Source organism: Eschrichtius robustus, chromosome 9 (genome assembly GCF_028021215.1).
Source record: "Eschrichtius robustus isolate mEscRob2 chromosome 9, mEscRob2.pri, whole genome shotgun sequence".
Taxonomy (NCBI): domain Eukaryota; kingdom Metazoa; phylum Chordata; class Mammalia; order Artiodactyla; family Eschrichtiidae; genus Eschrichtius; species Eschrichtius robustus.
Genome location: NC_090832.1, coordinates 39,640,584 through 39,654,159, shown reverse-complemented (window position 1 = coordinate 39,654,159; position 13,576 = coordinate 39,640,584). Strand labels below are relative to the sequence as shown.

General features: G+C 36.9%; 1 protein-coding gene across 2 annotated transcripts in view; it reads left to right on the top strand.

Annotated features, from left to right (window-relative positions):
* PKIB (cAMP-dependent protein kinase inhibitor beta) overlaps positions 1 to 13,576 on the top strand; it is a 112,235-nt gene that overhangs the window by 9,448 nt on the left and 89,211 nt on the right. The window lies entirely within an intron of this gene.

The window sequence follows — 13,576 nt, the reverse complement described above, 5'->3', positions numbered from 1 at the left end:
GTAACCCAGCTTTCAGTCACAGCTTGATCTAGAGCTCACATTATTTTGTAAGGACCCTATTCCCTTCTACTTCTTGGCTCTACTGTCTTTCAACTTGGCTTCATTCTCAGGCGCTGCTTGGTGACAAAATTGCTATCAACAGCTCCAGGCCTAACTCCTCAAGTTTAAATTCAAAGAGAAAAAAGTGTCTTCACTTAGTAGCTTTGACACCAGTCCTAAGGTGGACTAATTTGCATCATGAACCCAGTCTTTAAGCATTTGCTGGGTTGGAAAAACGTAATAATAAGCCTGTTGAGGCAGGTTTGTGTCACATATCACTTCTGAGCCAGTCACTGTGGCTCAGGGCACTTGGAGCTTGGATATGTCAGGTCTGAGTCTCAACTTCATTCTCGGAAACAACGAATCTTATGCAGTGGCTATAGGAGGAAAGGCTCCTCAAGGGGAAATGGATGTTGGGCAGGCAAAATTTTTACTATGCTCTAAATTGGTGACAAGAGGTTAAAAACAAACCAGAGGCATAAACAGGCTCTGATTAAATCTGTAGGACTGGCTTATAATAAAGACCGTGAATGTTATTAGTGTATAGGTTTTACGACATAGGTTTTATGACATTTATTTTGACTGAACAACAATATTTGTTAATAACCTGATTCTTGACTGTTGTCTTTGTAGTTAAGTTGCAAAATGAGTCAGATTTGTATAAATAAATTTTGTGTATTATAATCCTCTTTAATCATCATTAATGAATTTTATTTTAAATTCTACCTGTACAAATAATAATTTGAAGATTATTAATATATAAGAAAGAAGAGAATATTTCTCTCTTACATAAATATTTTTGCAGCTAATATTTATGAAAACGTATCGACACATGATTTGGATGATAATAGTAGAGAAAAATAACTAAGCTAGAAATTAGAAAGCTTTGTTGTAAGGCCAACTCAGCTTTTAATTAGTCATGTGACCCTGAGGAAGTCTCTTAATCTCTTGAGATTTCAGTTTTTGTCAACATGATTACACCAATATGAATGATGCGATTTCAGTTCTTCATCATGAGATCAATACAGTGAAAAAAGTACCTGTATTATTCTAAATAGAGCCTATAATTCCATATTTTAGTGCTATATGTACCCATTGATATTCAGGTTCTTTTCTGTGGTTGGTTATAGATATTCTTTATTTAAGTTTTTAATGAATTTTGGAACTCAGTACATGCATCTCTGAGATGAATAGTTAACTAAATTCAAATAAACATCTATTAAAAAGCACCCTCCTGGATTCAGCTACTGTGTTTAGTGATATATTGCAAAGTGGAATCAGACTCCATCTTTTTTTAAGACGTTTAGGATTCTATCTGTTTGGGGGAGGTAAGGGAAAATAATATACTTACCTTTCCTGCGAGGCAGACTGTAATAAGTACTACAAAAGAGCTACAAAAAAGCTGTGGGGTTTCAAAGAAGAAGAAGATAAACTTTGAAATTAATCAGAAAGACTTTAAAGGCAATGTAGTAATTGGGATGGTCCTTGAAGGACTGATAGAATTTCAGTGAGTGGGCGAAGCATTCCTGATTGAGAGAACAGCATGAATGAAGGTACAAATACAGAAAAGAGTGAGACAGAGCTGTGTAGAATTTTAGGGGCTGGGAGAAGGTAAGGGTGGAAAGACACATTGAGGCTGTAGTGAAGAATCTTAAATGCTGGGATGAAAACTTTGGACTTAAACTTGTAGCTAATTTTCATCCTTGAAAGTAGTAGAGAGTCATATAATCTGTGACTCTCTATGAATAAAGATTTATTTTCACAGGTTGTTTATATGTAGGTAAATACAAGAGTTGTATACATTTTAAGAAAGAAACCAGTTAGAGAAGAAATGGTTATTAGCAGAATCTGTTAAAACAATACTAAAGAATTTTGGTTTATGGCCAATTCAATATAATGTCAAGTGGTTGTCCAACATAGGTAGCATATTTTTAAGTTGTATCAATAGCAGTATCTTATCCAGAGCAAAGGAAGTGATGGCCCAACTCTGTTCTTCCATGGCCAAATTGTTCTGGATATTTTACTCCTACAAATAAATACACACACACGTACATTGATCAGGATGGTCTGTTATTGCAGAAGTGATGGAAGGAATAGTTGTAAAATGGAGATATTTCGCTAGGAGAAATGAACACCTGGGAAAGTGGGCATGGAAATGTAGTATAACATGATGTATAAAGAAAGAGAAAAACAAGCACAAGCTTTGGAGTTAGAGCTCAGCTCTGCTCCTAATGAGCTGTGCTATTTTGGGAAAGTTACTTATCCCTTTGTAGGCTGTTTCCTTTCCCACTCTCCTTCCCCTTACCCCCTCCCCCTTTCTCCTCCTCTTCATCTACTTCTTCTTTTTTGTAGAATAAAGATGATACTATATACCTGCAGTTTTATTTTTTGATTAATGATTGTCAAGTACCCAGCACATTTCCTGGCATCCAGTACGCCTCCATTACTTGTGACTATTATGTTTATTTGAAGGACTGTCTTACATATATAGGAGTTTAGACTGGTCCTGTGAGGTACCTGCAGAAAGATTTAGGACTGTTGGAGAGAGAAATATTTTTGCTTCAAAATAAAAAAGATGTTATAAAGGTTAATTTCCAATTAAAAAAGTAATGGTATGTCTAAGTATGGTAGCACTTTTTGAGTTCAGTGGTCGTGGTATGCTAGAGCCAAGGTGATATATATTTTTTACATGAAAGTAATCTTTTCCTCAACTTCTAGGAGGGAATCCCTTAGAGTAGGGCTTCTCACGCTTTTCCACCAAAGAACTCCCAGAAATCTAGAGGCATAACTCAAAGTGCTCCATAGAAAAGTACAAAGTTTCTTTGACATTTCATATTCATCTTACATATTTGTATACATTATGCACTCTATAATGTGTTCATTTTCTTTTAGTATAAAAACATGCTTTAAATATATACTGTCAAGTAAGACTCCTTTGATAAACAAAATTTATCATGTGGTTGTGAGTACCTTCTGGTATTTTCAAGGGTGCAGGTTTCCTAGTTTTGAGGAAGCACAGACTTAGGGGTATTTAGAACCACAAGCTTGTAGTAGACTAAGAATTCCCTCTCAGCTTAACACAGATAAGCTAAAAATTTAGATGTCCGTTGATTAGAATTTGGATTGCATGGATTATTTTAGACAATCACATTACTGCTAATATCAAAGATTTGGCAATATCTTAGATAAACACATATGTGAACCTAGAAAGTTGTAGAAAAAGCATAAAAGCATTGTTATGTTTGAAAATGGAGGCCTATATCTTTAGCCACTGAAGTGGTGAAGTAAGAGGTTGAGTGGCTTCATGCTGTTACTCTTGGCTGCTGCATTTGTGGGCTTTTGTGTGTTCTTTGCTCATGTTCCTATTTTTTTTTTAAATTAGTGCTTTGAAGGAGACATGTTGAGTAAATGCTGTTTTGTGAAGTATTTTTTAGGAGGTTTTTAAAATTAGAATAGCTTTTTCTTGCTTTCTATTTAGCTCTAATTTTTTTGGTTTCTTTTCTACTCTCTTCCCTACTTTACTTGCACCAAGATTCCTGCAAAAACTGCTTTAAGAGTTGCTAATCTGAATGGGAAATTATCTTCCCTGAGACCAGCTCCAGACCACCTTTTAGTGATTTGGTTACCTGACCATGTAGCTCCCTTGAATTTCATGTTATTATGATTATAATAAAGGGGACACAGGAAATCTGATTATTTTAGCCGTATTACTGGATGGATTGGATCACTGCAGAGGTATCTACTTATTTGCCCTCAATGATTCATCATAATTTAGGAAGAGGACCAGCCCAGAAGTCAGGAGATTAAGTTTTTGTTTTGATTTGAATTGCTTTATTACCCATCCCTGGTTAATTAAGAGGTTAAAAATGCCCACTCCTCATCTATTTTACAATTTTGCCTGGGAGTTTTGTTCTCTAATCATTAATACAGCCGTAGTATAAACAGCTTCTTAATGCAAAGGAATATGCCAGGCACCAAGGAGCCCAAGTTGAACAGAACAAGGTCCTAGCCCTTGAAGGACATAGGATTAATGTTGAGTAAGTAAATTACTGTGAAACAGTGTGACTAATGCTGCTATAGCAGTATGAATCAGGTAGAAGATGCTCAGAGATGGTTATAAGAAATTCTAAAACCAGGGACAGTGTCTCAGAGGGGGTGATGTTATTGCTAGATCTTGAAAGATAACCACTAGTTTGCCAGGCAAAGAGGACTATGTCCTAGGAAGAGGAAGGAGGCTTAAAATGTGTGATGTATTTAGGGAACTATAATTAAATCAGTATATTGGACAGCTGCGGATATGGGTGGAAGTTCAAAGGGAAGTAGATTCAGAAGTGCCTTGCATTTCACGATAAATTGCTTGGACTTGACTGAAGGTTTTGAATGATTGGAGCAGTAGAATCGTATTTGTACTGTGGTAGACTGGCTGTGAGTCCGTGTCTCTTGGAGCACACATCTCTTTTTCCACAACAAAGAGGTAAGTGACAGTAGAGGAGATGGGAGCACGGCTGGACTCATGTTTCCATGTGTGGGTAAGTTTTTGGGTTGGTTGACTGGGTTGTTGCCTTTGTCCTAAAAGGTAGGTCAGCTAACGGATGGAAAAATATGCCTAATTTCTATCTGTTAAAAGTCTAGAACTAAGAAGACATAAATGTGGGTTAAAGTATAGATAAGAATCGAAGATCTTTCCTAGAAATTGCTATACTTAAAGTTATGTTTTAAGCTATTTAAGGAACAGTCTTGCCATAAAAGTAAGTGGTTTAATATGTTTTCCCCGTTTTGGGGGGTCTGTTAACAGAAAGTATGTAAATAGTAAAATTCTTTGAAATTAAGAAAGGTTTGAAAGTCATATTTTAAACGCAATTAAAAAAGGAATGGCCTCCTTTATGTATGTGTGTGTGTTTTTTTTTAATAGACTTTTTTTGGCCACAGATTTTGACTCTGATGCATTAGTTTTCTGTCAGCTTCTCTAAAGATTCAAGGGTAGCGTTTAAATTAAGGATACGGTCAAGGGTACCCTTCAGGGTAGGAACTAACTCTGCTCTGATTTTTTAGTTGGAGAGCATCCCGAGAAATGTGTTAGATTATGTAACTAGTCACTTAGGGCCCCTGGCCTCCTGTTAACCTGGCCCTCTTGAGAGGCAGTGCCTGGGAGCAGCTGGGTCAGGCTCAGTGCTGTTGCCTAGTAGTCCAAGAGGAGCAGTCATAAGGGGTTGTTGCTGAGCAACCAGGGGGCTGCTGGTGTCGCATCGTCCCCCATGGAGTTGTATAGTCATGGTGGGCCCATCCCCGTGGGAGAAGCAGTACAGTCTGGCAGAGGGCCAAGCCTCGCATAGAGGCACAATGGTTGTTAGCAGTAAGTATCTGACCTTAGAATCAAAGATGATAACTTAAGTTCTATGAACATGCAAGCAATTTATGGAATTATTGATGTAAATTTAATTAAACATGAACTTGGAGCAAGGTAGGTAGCTGTGGCAGCCAGAGTTCTCTTTTCAAGTACTCTCATTCCAGTTCCTTTCTCCTTCAGGCATAGTTGCAAGGTAAGTTTTCTGGGTCAATGGAAAGTAATTTTTCTTTATGCCTCATGGAATATGTAACTTTCCCTATTAACAAAGCAAATATTTATATTTGAGAAAAACCAGCAAGCTAACTCCGATCTGGTCAAGTGGGCCTGCATGGCAGAGTATTTGACTCAATATCAATGCAAGAACTTGCTACTAATATTTGAGATACTGCTTTGAGTTTTCTCTCTGTTGTAGAAGATTCACCAGGACCACATCGTACTTTATTTTTTAGTATTTAACACAGCCCATAAACGACTCTTCAGGAGAGTTGATAAAATGTCAAAACTAATCAGCTCTTGTAAGAAGGGTAAGTTCTCCTTTTAGGATTTAAAGTTGCCCATACTAAGTAAACCTTTTCCTGGAGATCCAGAAACATATTTTAACGACCAAAATTGAGCTCTTTCAATATTTTGGAGTAACACACAGCTGCATGAAAACCTAAAGTGTGAAGCAGAGGAATGAACATCCATCACTGAGAAATAATTAACACTGGCCAGCTAGAGAGAAGTGACGTAAACTTTTCTTATCTCCCTCTCTCCCTATTTTTTCATTCAGTATTTCTGGTCTTGTGCTGTAACTGTTTGCCTGTAAAGGTTTCAGGAAGCAGGGCTTTGGGTACAAAGTGGGAGGTTTCTTTGTTGGCATTGGGGTCTGCACTCTTTGAGGGACCTATATTCTTTTTGAAAAAAATACTTAAAAACTTTAAAATTCCTCATCAGAATTGCACACAGATTTTTGTTTTACACATGTACATGCACACACACTAATGTGTCTAAGCCATTCAATTAGAGTACAACTGAGATAGTATATCAACAGTAAGACAATTTAAATGTTTTTTAAGATGCCTTATTTTTAAAGCTACTTAACATTTAAATGTGAACTTTTTATTGTTTTTATCATATGTATCATTCATATCATTCATATCATAAGCATTCTATTTATCTTTGTTATATAAGAGTATTAATAAATCTAAAGCATATTAAGCACAGTATGTGCCAGGTACTGTTCTATACAAATTAAATTTAGTATGTCATTTAGCTCCTCAACAACTGTATACGAGAGGTACTATTATTATGGATATTTTACATGTGGAGAAGTCTAGGCCCGCCCGGAAAGGTCAAGTAACCAGGCCAAATGTATACACTAAAGATTTATAATCAGAACGTCTGTCTTCAGAACCTCTGCTTCTCAATCATTATGCTATACTTTGAGCACCATGTTATTTCATGAGGGCAGCATGAAATGGTATTCACAACAAACTTGTTTTTAGGTTATAATGATATAATGAGAGAATGCAAGAGAGTGAAAACTATGAAATCTTTTACTAAACAATGTCTGTTTAATTTATTCTTTGGGTCTATAGTCCACAGCCAGAAGCCTTTTAAATCAAAGTTTTTTATATCCATCCAAATTCTATGAATTTGCAAAATAAATTCAGTAGGCATTTAGCACTGAAGTTGTTTCTCTTCAGGATGAGATGTGAGGTATATTTTCTTTGGTATATGAGATGTGAAGGAAGAGGAAATGGTTAAAAGAAAATATAGAGGAGATGAATAAGTGAACTGTTTTTGATCAATTCTCCAAAAAAGTCATGTTTCTTAGAGCTTTGAGATACAAAGCATCAAGGAATTGCCATTTAGTCATGAGAAAAATAATACAGGTGAAAAGTTGTATGTAAAACTAGGTCAACAGTCCAGGAATATTGTGAAGCAATGATTCATAGTGGATCACGCAGGCTTTCCAATCAGACAGAGCTGAACTTGAACCCTGTCTCTGTGACTTATTAGCTGTGTGACCTTAGGGAGGTATCTCACCATCTTTAAGCTTTGAAAAAAGTCCATTTTTCTTTTTTGAAAAAAAAGAAAGATTAATTGTGATTAAGTGGAATAAAATGCAGTGTGTCTAGCAAGACTCATGACACAGAACAGGTGTTTATTAAATGCTAAAATCTTTTTATCTCCTCTCCCAGCAGCAACAAAAACAAAGTAAAAAGAGGGTTATCCTAGGGACCTAAAGGGTCAAGGGAGTTTCATAGTGAGATTGTTGGGGTCAAAGCTGGTCAACGTTTTAAAGACTCTTGGTCAACTTTGCCAAGTTGTTATGTAAAAGCAATATTACAATTCAGGCATTACATTTTTAATTATTAGAAAACCTGATTTTTTTTTTAACATCTTTATTAGAGTATAATTGCTTTACAATGGTGTGTTAGTTTCTGCTGTATAACAAAGTGTATCAGCTATACATAAACATATATCCCCATATCTCCTCCCTCTTGCATCTCTCTCTCTCCCACCCTCCCTATCCCACCACTCTAGGTGGTCACAAAGCACCGAGCTGATCTCCCTGTGCTATGCTGCTGCTTCCCACTAGCTATCTATTTTACGTTTGGTAGTGTATATATGTCCATGCCACTCTCTCACTTTGTCCTAGCTTACCCTTCCCCCTCCCCGTATCCTCAAGTCCATTCTCTAGTAGGTCTGCGTCTTTATTCCCGTCTTGCCCCTAGGTTCTTCATGACCATTTTCTTTCTTTTTTTTTGTTTTTTAGATTCCATATACATGTGTTAGCATACGGTATTTGTTTTTATCTTTCTGACTTCACTCTGTATGACAGACTCTAGGTCCATCCACCTCACTACAAATAACTCAATTTCGTTTCTTTTTATGGTGGAGTAGTATTCCATTGTATATATATACCACATCTTCTTTGTCCATTCGTCTGTTAATGGACACTTAGGTTGCTTCCATGTCCTGGCTATTGTAAATAGAGCTGCAATGAACATTTTGGTACATGACTCTTTATGAATTATGGTTTTCTCAGGGTATATGCCCAATAGTGGGATTGCTGGGTCGTATGGTAGTTCTATTTTTAGTTTTTTAAGGAACCTCCATACTGTTCTCCATAGTGGCTGTATCAATTTACATTCCCACCAACAGTGCAAGAGTGTTCCCTTTTCTCCACACCCTCTCCAGCATTTATTGTTTCTAGAGTTTTTGATGATGGCCATTCTGACCGGTGTGAGATGATATCTCATTGTAGTTTTGATTTACATTTCTCTAATGATTAATGATGTTGAGCATTCTTTCATGTGTTTGTTGGCAATCTGTATATCTTCTTTGGAGAAATGTCTTTTTAGGTCTTCTGCCCATTTTTGGAAGAGGGAACTTTCCTCAACATAATAAATGCCATATATGACAAACCCACAGCCAACATCATCCTCAATGGTGAAGACCTGAAACCATTTCCACTAAGATCAGGAACAAGATAAGGTTGCCCACTCTCACCACTATTATTCAACATAGTTTTGGAAGTTTTAGCCACAGCAATCAGAGAAGAAAAAGAAATGAAAGGAATCCAAATTGGAAAAGAAGAAGTAAAGTTGTCACTGTTTGCAGATGACATGATACTATACATAGAGAATCCTAAAGATGCTACCGGAAAACTACTAGAGCTAATCAATGAATTTGGTAAAGTAGCAGGATACAAAATTAATGCACAGAAATCTCCTGCATTCCTATACACTAATGATGAAAAATCTGAAAGTGAAATTAAGAAAACACTCCCATTTACCACTGCAACAGAAAGAATAAAATATCTAGGAATAAACCTACCTAAGGAGACAAAAGACCTGTATGCAGAAAATTATAAGACACTGATGAAAGAAATTAAAGATGATACAACTAGATGAAGAGATACACCATGTTCTTGGATTGGAAGAATCAACATTGTGAAAATGACTCTACTACCCAAAGCAATCTACAGATTCAATGCAATCCCTATCAAACTACCACTGGCATTTTTCACAGAACTAGAACAAAAAATTTCACAATTTGTATGGAAACACAGAAGACCCCGAATAGCCAAAGCAATCTTGAGAAAGAAAAACGGAGATGGAGGAATCAGGCTCCCAGACTTCAGACTATACTACAAAGCTACAGTAATCCAGACAGCATGGTACTGGCACAAAAAGAGAAATATGGATCAATGGAACAGGATAGAAAGCCCAGAGATAAACCCACGCACATATGGTCACCTTATCTTTGATAAAGGAGGCAAGAATATACAGTGGGGAAAAGACAGCCTCTTCAATAAGTGGTGCTGGGAAAACTGGACAGTTACATGTAAAAGTATGAAATTAGAACACTCCCTAACACCATACACAAAAATAAACTCACAATGGATTAAAGACATAAATGTAAGGCCAGACACTATAAACTCTTAGAGGAAAACATAGGCAGAACACTCCGACATAATCACAGCAAGATCCTTTTGGACCCAGCTCCTAGAGAAATGGAAATAAAAACACAAATAAACAAATGGGACCTAATGAAACTTAAAAGCTTTTGCACAGCAAAGGAAACCATAAACAAGATGAAAAGACAACCTTCAGAATGGGAGAAAATATTTGCCAGTGAAGCAACTGACAAAGGATTAATCTCCAAAATTTGCAAGCAGCTCATGCAGCTCAATATCAAAAAACAAGAAATCCTGATTTTACTTTGCCTATGGTTATGGTATTGACTTGAATCTTAGGAGACAGACAGGATGTTTAACTATTAGTATTAAATGAATCTGAAACATGATTGTGTTTCTGATTCTTAGTCATTTTCATCAGTTCCTCTTAATTCATTCTTCAGCTACTGAGGCTTCATTCAAAACTTTTTTTTAGGGGGCTTCCCTGGTGGCGCAGTGGTTGAGAATCCGCCTGCCAATGCAGGGGACACGGGTTCAAGCCCTGGTCTGGGAGGATCCCACATGCCGCGGAGCAGCTAGGCCCGTGAGCCACAACTACTGAGCCTGCGCGTCTGGAGCCTGTACTCCGCAACAAGAGAGGCCGCGATAGTGAAAGGCCCGCGCACTGCGATGAAGAGTGGCCCCCGCTCGCCGCAACTAGAGAAAGCCCTCGCACAGAAACGAAGACCCAACACAGACAAAAATAAATAAATAAATAAAATCAAAAAATTTAAAAAAAAAACAAAACTTTTTTTTAATTAATAGTTTTAGATAAATTAGAGATATGGCACTTAGCTAGATTTCTGATCTTGGTCATTTGTGTATATTTCTTATTACCTGCTCTAGTTGTAACCCTCTGTCCCCTGAAACAGGATCTTTGTTTCCTCTGTGGCTTCTACCACATGGTAGGTAATAATATTTGCTGAATGATGGAATGGATAAAACAGGTTATTTGCAATTTGATTTACATACAATAGCTATTAAAGCTTTTGAAAATGTAGCTGTTGCCAAGGATCTGGTTAGTAGGTTAGTTTAAAAACTATCACAATTATAGAAATCAAGTATATACAAATCAATCAAATAGGAAAAAATAGAGGATGTTAATCTAAGGGTCAGAAGAGGGAAACTTAAGAATAAGTAAATAAAGGAATTTGAAGAGAATAATGCTAATTTGGTTGTGACCACTTTTATAAATACATGAATTTTCCATATTTTCACAAAGGTATAAGTTCATGGTATAAATTCATCTTTTTAGAACTACATGTAGCAAGAATAAGTGTAAAATATTTGCAACTCTTCATTTTAAAGTTATGCTATACCTTTTGCTCATGCAAGTTAAGACGTATGAATTTTCCATTCAATAATCACTAATTGAGTACCTACAGTATATTGTGCCAAGTGCTGTAGATGGATGAATAAAAAATTGCCATTCAAGATGTTCATAGCCTGCTAGGGGAGACTGACACGCACAGAGCTGTCATGTGAAGTCAACCGTGATAAGTGCATCAGAGAGTTATGAACAAAGTGATTTAGGGGCAGGGGTTATGACTCATACCAAACTTGGGCAGTTCCAAAGAGCTTTACAAAAGCAGCAACCTTTGAGTTGGGCTTTTAAGGATGGCCCAGAGCCTACTAGTGAGAGCACAGGGGGATGATAGCATTCTGGGTGGAAGAAACAGGAAGTTTTTAATATGGCCTATCTGTGCAATTCTTTTGGTATTTGTTGCTAGCCCCATGTGGCCAAGGGGTTCAAACCAGCACATTTTATCACATCTTGTACAAAGTCTAATCAGTAAGTATTGGTTTTTGAATATCTGGATGAATGAATGAACAAACTTACCTTCTTAATATGGGACAATAATTTCAAATAAAAAAAGTATACTTCAGTGAGGGTTGTGTTTCTTTACTTGATTATACCTATGCAGTTCAAAGGAAAATTTAAACTTTGTGAACTTTGATTAACATTCCTCTCACCGGATTTTAAGAAAACACAGCTGTGGACTTTATTCCTGTCATTCTGTGCTTCCCCTTCTGCACTTAATTTCTACACTTTCATTGGTTTGTTTAGATGCATGAATTCAAATATATGCCTTTGGTGTTTTTTTTAGTCTAAAATAAAACCTACTTAAACGGAGGCTACAGTGCTGCTTTATATGCGAAGTGATATTCAGGTTGATATTTTTTATTTCCTCTTTAGAAGCAAAATGAACTCATCCTATTGTACACATTATACATTCTCCAATTAAAAACCTACAATACAATGATAGGGAATGGGCATGTATTTCCTACTGCAAAGTGTCCAGTGATATCTGGAGGATTCAGCTGGGTTTTGAAGAGATTGTATTAACATTTGTGCATAAGTGACAGTTGAGTTATTTTAATTAAATGGCAGTTTCAGTCAATTAAGATTTGTCATTGTTTTGAGTCCCTTTTCCTTTTCTTCCTCTTTTCGATTTCAATATGTCTTGGGAATCCAAATATGTTAAAGTATGATTCCTTTGGTATTTTATTTTTCCTTTGGAAGCCAAAACAAAACTCTTTAGACCATCACAATCCCAAAAGGAAGCTGTAAGTCTTGGGAGTGTGATCACAGCTACCTTTCTAGGACCCCCAAACTGAATCTAGTGTTAAACACAAGAAACACATTTTTTGCTTTTGTAGTACTTCAGGGAGAGTAATAAAATAACATTGCATATGTGTATTTTATTGTATGTGATCTTTCTTGATTCCCAAAACAACGTGGAGAGATAAGCAGGGTAAATATTTCCATCCCATTTGATAAGCAAGGCTCTGTCATTTAGCTACAAAAAAGATGACTCCTCAAAGTCAACAGCTGATACAGGGATGAGCTGGAACTAGAACTGAGTTCAGTGCTTCTCCCTCTGTGTTACAAGCCCTGAGGACTTTCTTTTACTGGCTTACTTGTAAGCTATAAGGAAATGTGGGAAGCAGAGGAAAGAAGAGTAATTAAATTATTTACAGATGAACTTGAAAGATGGCTAACATGCTGTTGGCATTTGGAGAAAAAGACTTTTTTTGAGAATCATGGTGAAACACTTCTACCACGTATAATTCCTGGGTTTTATACCAATCACAAGTTCAGTTATTATCCCAATGTGAGTGGTGGTCTGTGGAATATGGACTGGAAGGGGTGTTTCTCAAACCAGGGAGACTAGTGAGAGATGTCATAATCTCTGTAAGAATTGATGGGATGGAGGCAGGTGTGGGTGAGGAGGGTGGAATCAGGTGGTGCCTGTGGGAATGGAATTGGAAGGAAGAGTGAGTTCAAGGACAATTTTGAGCCTGGAATAGACAGAATTTGGTGGTTTATTAGAAAGGAGAGAAGAAAACACCAAACAGTACTAGACTCTCTCCTGCTCTGAATAACCCTAGTAAAGTTAGCACATACAAGCATAGGAATATTGACATTCCTGGCTTCACGCTTTATAGAAAAAGGAACAGATGATTTCCGTAACAGGAAAGAAACATGGCTCTCTCATCTAGAACAACTAAGCATTTGTTATGTGTCTGCTCAAATATGTAGACTGCCTGAGTTTAAGGGAGCCTGGTTTACCCAGCGATCGGTTGTAGCCACGTCTTCAGGAGTATATATGGAAATGAAAATAGCTCAGTTGGTTTCTATATTATTAGTTTTAAAATGGGGGCTTGTGATATAGAAATATCTAAAAGGATAGGAACAGGAAAGCAATGCAAGTGCATCAGATGCCTATTCATAGCAA